Below are 11,149 nucleotides of genomic sequence, written 5' to 3' on the forward strand. Positions count from 1 at the left end.
CAAATAAACCATAGGTGAAATGAACACTTTAAATAATCGTAATTGTGCGTAATCGACTTGGTTCACAAATCTGGCAGGATAGGCTGCTTGCTTGCACGGGACATACTATACTGTACCACCTACCAGGTTACTACCACAGGACGAAATTTCAAGAATCCGTGATGAAAACATATTGTAAACCCGTGAAATGTAGTTGTCAACTTTGGTACGACTGAACTTCACAAGTTTGCTCGACAGTAACTTCTTTTCCCAGTTGTTTTAAACACTGAGCTCTTTTCAAAGAAGTGCCTATTCCTGGGATCACAGTTACTGCAAACATCTTAATATTCTTCAAGTTTTTCTTGAGCGCTCTCAGTCAAGCATTATATTATAAGCTCTCAACTATTGTCAACTTTTTGTATGAGTAACCCAAATCGCGTGTCAATACACAACTTATCGAACCTTTGCGGGACAATAACCTGATTTTCGATTAACCGTTGTATTTCAGTAGTATACATACTTGGTCTTTGCTGTTTACAAAACTCTGTGTAGAGGCTCGATGTATGTACAAACCGATCGACAATATTTGCTACCGTCTTTTTCGGTAAATTAAACTGGTGCGCTATTTGGAATGGTTTCGAACGCTCTAACCATTTTTCTACAGTCAATCATTTCACCGGCCTCACACGGCAACGCCTTGCCCTGTTTAGAAAAAGGATTCGGCTTCATTATGTTGCAGTTTCCTGCTTTCAAACAAAGATATGAAGTTATGAAGTTCAGTGGTGCCAGAGTTGACAACTGCGTCGCGAAGTTCGCAATTTGCTTCCCCAAGTCGCCATGGCATTGGCTAATTTGTAACGTAGTACCCAATTTGCCAACGAACTTTGCAACGCGACGCAGTAAAGTAATGTGAAATCAACTGTGATAAATACCTCTTATTAGCAGAGTTTTCGGTCCGTACTGTAAATTACGGATCCTCGTTTTTTTCCATCGATTTATGGCCCAAGCGCGAAGCGCGCGGGCCATAAATCGATGGAAAAAAACGAGGATCCGTAATTTACAGTACGGACCGAAAAAGCGAGGCTAATAAATAAGATGTTTATTATATGGCTTCTTCCAGTTTGGGGGACCGGAAACAAGTGCATGACGCGCGATTTGACAATCATTTGACAGGCGTCAAGAAAGAAAGTTTTTATTGGCTCACGAAAACAATAGCACACAACAAGGGTTTCCGAAAAAGTGAAAACAAATTCGCCATGTTGAAAAAGTTTATTTGGTCAAAACTAAGAGCGCTGTAAGTTTCAGTTCTTTAATGTAACGCTGGAGTATTTTGGAAACCGGGCACTGCGTCTTTCTCGAAGTCGTTTCCATCTTTCCTCCGTTGGTCCTTGTAAAAACGGCGAGCTCATAGTAATTGAGCTATGAAAAAAATAAAGCAAAATAGGCAAGAAAACGAAAACGCGTTGTTTTTGTAAACAACGCGTCTTAGCTGAGTCGCGTCTTATTTTAGAACAGCCCTTAACACCTGTTCTTAGATAAGACGCGTCTTAGCTAAGACGAGAAAAACTTCGTATAAATGACCTTCGTATCTTACATAAGACGCGAATGCATAGTACGCATGCGTTCATTTTAAGCGGGAAAATCATCGCTTGCCCCGCAGCGGACTGGCAGGCTACTGGCGGGGAAAAGTTGTTTACAAATACAACGCGTTTTCGTTTTCTTGTCTATTTTGCTTTATTTTTTTCTTAGCTCAATTACTATGAGCTCACCGTTAAAGGCAAAAAGAAACACTTGGTCCATCGCGGAGGAAAAGGATTTCTTGTTATTATGTTAGGAGAAGGCGATAGCAGACCTTCTGTACAAATGTGTGACATCTGCTGGTGTAAGTAGCCCCTTTTAACTATCACAATTTATATTTAATAATCAAATTGCTATCTTCGTATTGTAAACTTACACTTAAAAAGTAAGTTCAGTTCATTCACATAAAAACGAGCCAAGAACAGAAATAAGACGCGAACCATTTATACGAGCTGTTTTCGTCTTAGATAAGACATGCTCGTATAAATGGTCCAGTTCGCGCCTTATTTTTCCCCGTATAAATGGCCCTATTGTGTCTGGCTCGGAGTCGCTTCTATCTTTCTTTCGTTGGTCTTCGGAAAAACACTGCAAATGACAAAGAAACTCGTCAAGATGATCCGGTGCAGGCATGTTTTTTATCATATTTGTGGAAGAAATTACTCATTTTCTCTTAGGCAAAACATCTCGAATCTCTGCCAGTCGATTTTCGTCTTCTTAACTGTGTACTACGATAAAATTTTCAAACACTGACTAGAATCCTCTTCGATAAGATTACGAGTTAGTTTCTTCATCACCTTCGTTCACAAATAAACACAGTTTTAAATGTTGAAGGACAAAGTCAAAATCTAAGTCCTCAAGGTCGATAGACGTCTTGTAACTTAATTTCAACATTTTTCCCGAGGTAAAGAGGTTTAGAGCTCCGAAATGAGCATTTTCTTTGAAATTTTGGTCCGGACCGCAAATTGACCAATCGCATGGCGAAAACAGACTCAGCCATATAATAATGTCAATTACACGTATATGTCTATATCATATTTGCTATGAAACTTGAGAAATTACTTAGCAATCACAGCTTTGTGTCAACAAATATGTCTCCCAAGCATTATACGAAACGTTACAGATCACAAAAATGAAATCTGGAAAACTGTTAGGCTAACAAGTCTGTCCATCTGTTCCTCATTTTAACAACAACAACAATTTTTATTTATATTCCCTCTTTTTTAGTTAAACCTTTCAATGGTTTGAGCAGTTATTTTTTTTGTTTCACTGAGATTGGAGGTGGTTTCAACTGCTGAAATTTTGATAAGTTGCGTGACAAAGCTTCTTTAAGTTGCTAAGTACTGGTTATTGATAAGTGTTTCAACAACCTTAGACTTGGGGCCAGGGCAGCTTACCTCGTCTTACTATCTGTATTCTCCATCACAATCCTCCGTCTTGGATAGCCTTAGCACAGTAAAACACTCCAACTTTCAAATTATGCTTGCGCATCACGAGGTTTCTGTCTCACACTCTGCTCAACTGTGTCAGAAAAAGGTCGCTTTACGAGGGAAGCGATCGATTACTGAAGGCCGATGGGTCGATAAACACACATAATATCCTAATAATATGTAGACGATTTTATTCTGATATGATTCTTTCAACGATTTGGCGGAGTCAAATCTCTTTCTACTTGTCGCTTTTTTCCCGCTCCCGCGCCTACTTAGGCCCATCATAAGTCTTCCTATTAAAGATGTAACTGATACTAAGTCGAACTTTCAAGGCATGTATTAGAAAATTTACTCAGGTTCGACTTCTGGGACTCGACTCATCATCCGCATTGTGACGAAGAATTCAACTAAAAGCGAAACAACGAGTTCTTGCTTAAAAACTAACAGATTTGAAGGGATTCTTGAACAGACAAAACAATGGACTAATCACCCTAAGAATACTACAGGGAAATGCAACAGCGGTCGGTATTTGCCAGATTAATTTCAATCAGTACTGGCGTAAAAATAAAATGATCTTAGACTGAGAAAACAAGCCGGGGAGAAAACAATAGAGAATGTGGCCTAGAACAGAGCGGAGTGCTGGTCAGCGGACTTTTCTTTTGCTCATGCTCATTTCGGTCTTTTTTTTCGGCGTCCATTTTGAAAGTGATTGCAACGGCTTCAAATTTGCCAGCTTCTGTATCTGCAGGTTCTAGGAGCGTGGAGTCTGTATCTTTTTGCTTTCCGATTGCACCACAAGAAATCTAAGGGCTGTTATGTGTGTTTATCGACCCATCGGCCTTCAGTAATCGATCGCTTCCCTCGTAAAGCGACCTTTTTCTGACACAGTTGAGCAGAGTGTGAGACAGAAACCTCGTGATGCGCAAGCATAATTTGAAAGTTGGAGTGTTTTACTGTGCTAAGGCTATCCAAGACGGAGGATTGTGATGGAGAATACAGATAGTAAGACGAGGTAAGCTGCCCTGGCCCCAAGTCTAAGGTTGTTGAAACACTTATCAATAACCAGTACTTAGCAACTTAAAGAAGCTTTGTCACGCAACTTATCAAAATTTCAGCAGTTGAAACCACCTCCAATCTCAGTGAAACAAAAAAATAACTGCTCAAACCATTAAAAGGTTTAACTAAAAAAGAGGGAATATAAATAAAAATTGTTGTTGTTGTTAAAATGAGGAACAGATGGACAGACTTGTTAGCCTAACAGTTTTCCAGATTTCATTTTTGTGATCTGTAACGTTTCGTATAATGCTTGGGAGACATATTTGTTGACACAAAGCTGTGATTGCTAAGTAATTTCTCAAGTTTCATAGCAAATATGATATAGACATATACGTGTAATTGACATTATTATATGGCTGAGTCTGTTTTCGCCATGCGATTGGTCAATTTGCGGTCCGGACCAAAATTTCAAAGAAAATGCTCATTTCGGAGCTCTAAACCTCTTTACCTCGGGAAAAATGTTGAAATTAAGTTACAAGACGTCTATCGACCTTGAGGACTTAGATTTTGACTTTGTCCTTCAACATTTAAAACTGTGTTTATTTGTGAACGAAGGTGATGAAGAAACTAACTCGTAATCTTATCGAAGAGGATTCTAGTCAGTGTTTGAAAATTTTATCGTAGTACACAGTTAAGAAGACGAAAATCGACTGGCAGAGATTCGAGATGTTTTGCCTAAGAGAAAATGAGTAATTTCCTCCACAAATATGATAAAAAACATGCCTGCACCGGATCATCTTGACGAGTTTCTTTGTCATTTGCAGTGTTTTTCCGAAGACCAACGAAAGAAAGATACATAGATTAGGATTTGGACAAAACGCAAGTGAAATTATTCCCTAATTTCACGAGTATACCATTTGATTACCTATTAATATCATGGGTGACGAATTACGTTAGCAATCTTGGATTTTTGACATGTTTATCCTGAATCGTATCGATCGAGAACTCCGGCACTCTCTCGAACGTTTAGAGCTTAAATTTAGCTTAAGTTCAGAGTTTTTCAACAAAATACCTGTTAGAATCCTTCTTGATGTGCTCTTTCGTGTGTTCAGGTTTTCTAAAGCGTCTTTTTTTGCCCTGACCTCTTCATTCATGACATTTTAAATTTTCGTCGCCATCTTGACACTGAGACGTGCGGAAGGATGCCATGGCAATTTTGTAATTTCACATGTGAAATTACAAATTAACGCTGAAATTTCGCGCCAAAATTAAGGAGTAATTCGTCACCTACGATATTAGATATAAAAAACAAACATCAAATAAAATAATTGCTCAGGCTTACCACTCGAGATGCACTGAAAACTAAATCGCTTCAGACTTATCAAACCTCTCACGCATCAAGCAAGGTGGAACACGAAAACGATGCCATCCGAAATCGGATTTCCGACTTTGACAAGCGACGTATTTCTCAACCAAAAACCCGATAAACAAACTAGCCATGAATAACAGAAGACTCTTGATAGCAGGTGAATTTCATTTTGTACAATGTTCAGTGGAAAAAGACAGTTAAAAACATCACAAGTTGACACAAAACTCTGTCACCTTTACCTGTCAAAGTAAACAAGTTTGAAGATGCTGCATAATTTTTCCGCACGAACTAACCTGTCAAATTTTGACCAATCAGAGCATACAAATTGGACGTAGAGCGTGACCAACGCGTGACCTTGGTGAGAAAAGTCAAAAGCAACTGGTATGTCTTCCCTGCCTGTAAAAACTGGCTGAATCTTAGCTTCCGAGGTCAGTTTCAAATCAAAATTTTTCTTGTGCGGCACATATAAAACACAACATATTTCATATGAATTGAAAAAATTAAACTTGAGCCTGCAGTCATTTGAAAACTAGTAACTTGTCAGCGGATAACTTCAAAAAATACTCGAGCTCGATGGGTCCACACCTGAGCCCGCGGTACGGTCAGGTGATACTGGTCAGCGGGACCCTGTTTTGACAGCTGTAAATTGATCACAACATTGATGTGCAATATGTGTGCAATATCACTCTTCCTGTTCTCCCAAACTAGCTAGAAAGTGTGGGATTGAACATTGGTTTCTCTGTGGTGCGGACGGACGGGCAGCGGGCGGGCGGTGTACGGTCACGTGATTACCAAATTTCTGGGATGGGTAGATTTACTTACCCATAGTGCTCGGCAGGCGCGCTTCGCGCGCCAGAGCTCCGCTATTAATAAACCTAGACCTATACACGTCTAGGGTGACAAGCAAGGGGTTTTCGGGTAGCTGCCCAAGATGTTCCAGTTTAGCACCTACGCCCCATGACACTTCCACACTGGACAAAACAGATCGTGTTCCCTTCGTTATCACCTACATCACAGCCCTTCGTTCCATCTGATCCATTATTCGCAAACACTGTCACGTCCTTATTTCATTCCCCCGTTGTTATAACGTCTTTAAAACTGCACCCATTGTAGCTTATAGACGTAGTGGTAACCTCAGCGATTTTTAATTAAGGCCAAACTTCGCAATCTCACACAACATAACCAGCCCCGGGACTCATACCCATGCGGAAAAAAACTGTCTCTCTTTTAAATATATATCTGACGGACAAACTTCATACACATTCCCCTCTACAGGCGAAACCCGACCTATCACTCCAAAAACGTCATTTACATGATACATTGCAACCACTGCTCCAAACAATACATAGGTGAAACCAAACGACGACTCAAAGGCCGTTTCAACGAACACTGCAGACCACTTGACAACCCATCTAATATCTCTAAACCCACCACAGTCTGAGAACACTTTCTTAATATATAGATTTAGACAGGGCTAAAAGCGAAGCTCCCATTAATAAATTTGTAATTTAAATCAAACAATAAACTTGTAATCCACAAATCAGTTAACTTAAGGGCACATAGGTGATTTTAAAGGGAAACGCTAAGGTCAAGTGATTTTAGAGTGAAAAAAAATCTTACATGGAACTGATGGCCGTATATATACAAACAAAAAATAACAATTATCTTCGATCACATTTAAGAGCCATAATGGCTCTTAATCACAGTAGATTAGGCCTGGAAAAGGAATTCTTGGAAAACAAATCAGGCCGAATTTTTTGCGTTCGACAAGTTTACTTAACAAAATCTTGCCAACAACTCTGGATGCGTGTAAACCAACATTTCATACTTTTTGTACATCACATCTGAGGTGAAACAGTAATAAGAGGCGCTGTTTTTATCATGCAGACCTCAGACAAAATGCAGTATTTCACAATTTGTCAAGACAAATTGCACTCATTCAATATCCAGAACCGTACGAAGCACGCTTGGGCTTTTAGCAAACCGTTCAAAGAATTTCCAAAATCACCTATAAGGCCAGCCGCTTCCCACTTTCGACAAGCGCTAAATTTTCAGAGAACATTAAAAGAGTTACGCTTCAACATAATAAAGAATTTATTCTGTTTATTTTTTTTTATATAATGGTTTTATAACGATGTGTAATCTTAAAAAGCGTTTGATACGAACGGCATTTTGAGTACTCCTGAGAGCGTTTTTTTTATGAACGACTGAACTGAAACGGCAAAGCGATTAAAATTGCAATAGACTACTAACAACCAATAAAAGAAATGTAATTCGGTGAAACATTTACAGAGACAACAATTTTCATTCACCAAGACAAGTATTAAAGCGTCTCTAAAAATCCTGAGTCTTTAAGCTTTTAGCCGGCTTCCTGGTGTTTACTGTTTTCAAAAATGAACTAGAGGCAAGAAAACTGCTCAAAGCTTTCTTTCTAAAGCCAAAATTATAACTCTAATACTCTACGGAACGTTTTTTCTTTATATTGGCGGAGAGAAAATATCGACTAACGGCTATTTAAAGCTCTGTAAGCTGTGTAAGCTTAAATCAAACCTCGTACTAGATCAGATCATTGTCTCAGATCTTAATACAAACGGGCATAAACTAGCCTCATAAACTGCATTTGACTTCATGAAATTAGATATAAAAAAAAAACAAACAAATACGCTGTGTACAATAGTTACTCAGGCTTACCATTCGAGTTGCAGCTCCTGAAAGCTTTCAAGTAAGGCCAGAATCGCTCGAGGGACTTTTCAACCCGCATCCATCCGAAATCGGATTTCCAACTTTGACAAGCGGCGCATTTCTCAACCAAAAATTCAATCAACAAACCAGCCATGAATAACAGAAGACTGTAGATAGCAGCTGTATTTCATTTTATGTACTCAGTGGAAAAAGACAGTAAAAAACATCTCAAGTTGACAAAAAACTCTGTCAGCTTCGGCTGTCAAAGTAAACAAGTTTCAAGATGCTGTATAAATTTTCTGCATGAACTCACCTGTCAAATTTTGACCAATCAGAACATAAAAATTGGACGGTCGTAGAGCGTGATCAACGCGCGACTATGGTGGGAAAAGTGAATAGCCTCTGTCTTCCCTGCTTGTATTTTTAAATGACTGGTTGAATTTTCGCGTCCGAGATCAGTTTGAAATAAAAATGTTAATAGCACGGGGCCATAGTGACATTAACACAATACTTTCTGCCATCATGTCATTATTTTGCTGCCGTTCTCTTTGCCTTTGTATTTCTCTTTCGCGTTACCTTTGTCTATTCATTCTAGCTTTGTCTCGTTCTGCTTGCGGGCGTTTTTCACTATAATTTTCTTTCCTTCTTCTCGCCCTGACTCTCTCTACTTGCCGACTTTCTTTGCTAAAATTTTGTCTTCTTCTTCTACTTCTAACGCGCTCTCTTTGGCGATCGACTTCGCTTGCTATACGCGTGTTGACTCTTGCTCTCTGCCGTTCACCTTCTCTTTGCTCTTAGATTAAAACCTGTCGTCTACACGCTAAAATCTCTCTGCTGTTGTTTGTTGACACAATAGCTTTCGTAAGTTGCAATAAAAAGTTATCAAGACTCTGTCGAAAACTCTTTTTGCTAAGTTGCCTTGAAATTTCTTTTTTCAAAACCAGTTGCGCGATATAACTGCGCGAAGTTGCGCCATGCGATTTCCCGCCAAAAAATTTCTACTTTCCCCTACCCCAAGAGTCCATGCGGACTACTTTCCACTACCCGGAGAGTCTGCGCGGACGGACGTACGCTGACTTCATAACCAAAATTTCTCGGATGGATAGTTTACCAAATTATCTTAGTTATGGTGCTCCGCTCGCGCGCGCTTCGCGCGCAAGGATCTCCGCTACTAATGATCACTCTGCTAACGACATCACACTTATCCCACTAGAGCTCATTAAATGTAATAGAGACAGTGTACGAAAAGCTAGAGAAGCATACCTCATCGAGAGAGGTAATACTCTTGAACCATTAGGTGTGAATAAGAAAGATGAAATGTAATACATTCTTCAATTCTTCTATTTGTCATCATTTATTTATACTATTTTTACATTTTAAATTTCTTTCAAATCACTACTTCGACGGTTTTAATTGTCTTCATATACTTTTAACGTTCATTTTTTAAAATTTTCACGTGATGTTATAGTATCATATTGCACTCTATTCTTTATTTCAAATTGTAACGTCTTAGCCTAACCTCTTCATTATATGTAAGACCCTGAAGAAGGAAGGCTGTGCCTTCGGAAATATTGGCAAAAAGTATATACATTCCCGACTGTAAAATCAGCCTTGCTTCTTTTGTTTTATATTTTCACTTATTGCTTATTAGATCCTTTACTAGTATCCGGTCCTTCTTTTTTGTAAACTGGTCCTTGCTTCAAAGATTGAATGGGTTTTTGTATGAGCGCCCGGCCCCACCGTGGGGCATTTGCAGATTTTCCAAAGTGTTGAGTGTTTTGTATAGACGACAATACTGAGCAGTTTAAACCCTATCTTCAGGCCGATACATGCAAGCGATAATTAATCAGGAAAATTTTGATAAGCTTTGCGGTACTCTTCATCACAGTGATTTTGCACCGTATAAAGTATTATGACAGAGGTAATGGTTTCTTGAACTTTCTGGAAAATGTTATTGGCATTTGACGAAAATTTGCTCTCTCAGATCACCAGATTAATTTTGGGAACGACTTAACCCGCTTAATAAAGACACCCGTGCGGACAACAGACACTTGTTTTTTGCCCAATGAACAGATTCTCATAAAAAGTTAACTTCTCGCTAACGGTCTTAATGTGGACACTTCATTTTCAAGTGTGTGCTGTAATAGACTTTTCTTCCCTGTTGGCTGCTTGTCGGTTGCTCCCGGCGCTACAGTACACCGAATAGGATGACTTGTAGACGTCAATTTCCGACTATTTTAGCATCAAACGAGTTACAGTTGAACTTTATCTACAACGACGACCTAGGGGACAGACGAAAGTGGCCATTGTAGAAAGGTTGTTCACAAGAGTGAATGTATGGACTGTCCGCCAAAAAAATGGCCGTTGTAGAGAGGTGGCCGTTAGTGGAGGATCGACTGTAGGCAGAAAAACGGTTTTGTTGAGTTTTGATTATTGTTTCCGTAGAGTTAGTCTGCAGAATGACGGTTTTTTCACCAAGCCGTCGGTTAGAGATGTGTAATTTGACGATACTAATATTTCCTCTATTATTTCTTTAGTGTTTTGCTCTAGTAAGGGGTGTCTATTTGACTTAAATAACATGACTCGCTTTTCGCTTAACACGGACACCCCCCTAAAACGGACACTTTCTATGGCTCCTTCAGTGTCCGTTGTAACGGGGTTTGACTGTGTTTGTTTCGCCTCATGAAGGGACTCCGGATTCCGGAATCCAAGAAATTTTTCCTTGTGGAAACGGAATCCGGGGTTTTTGAAATCCGGAATCCCGCGAAAGATTGGGATCCGGAATCCAAGTTCCACTGACAAAGACTGCAATCCAGTACCTGGAATCCGGAATTCCCTGCTTGGAATCCAGAATCCACGACTGTCTTGGATTCGTTTACTTGGGGTGACAAATCTTTGTTTCAGTTGTTGGTCTCACTAGCATTTGATCAAGAGCTCTAAAAAACTGGGGGATGCCGAGGGTAAATAAAGGAATTATTTATCATAGTCATATTAAAACTATTAATGATTAAAGTGATTTGTCTCATCGATGACAGCTTCGTTTCATCGCCTGTCTCATGATGGTCACAGCGTCAGTGATTTTGACGACGATTTCAAAATACTTTAACCCCTCACCATA

The sequence above is a fragment of the Porites lutea genome, chromosome 10 (assembly GCF_958299795.1).
Source record: "Porites lutea chromosome 10, jaPorLute2.1, whole genome shotgun sequence".
In the NCBI taxonomy this organism is placed as follows: domain Eukaryota; kingdom Metazoa; phylum Cnidaria; class Anthozoa; order Scleractinia; family Poritidae; genus Porites; species Porites lutea.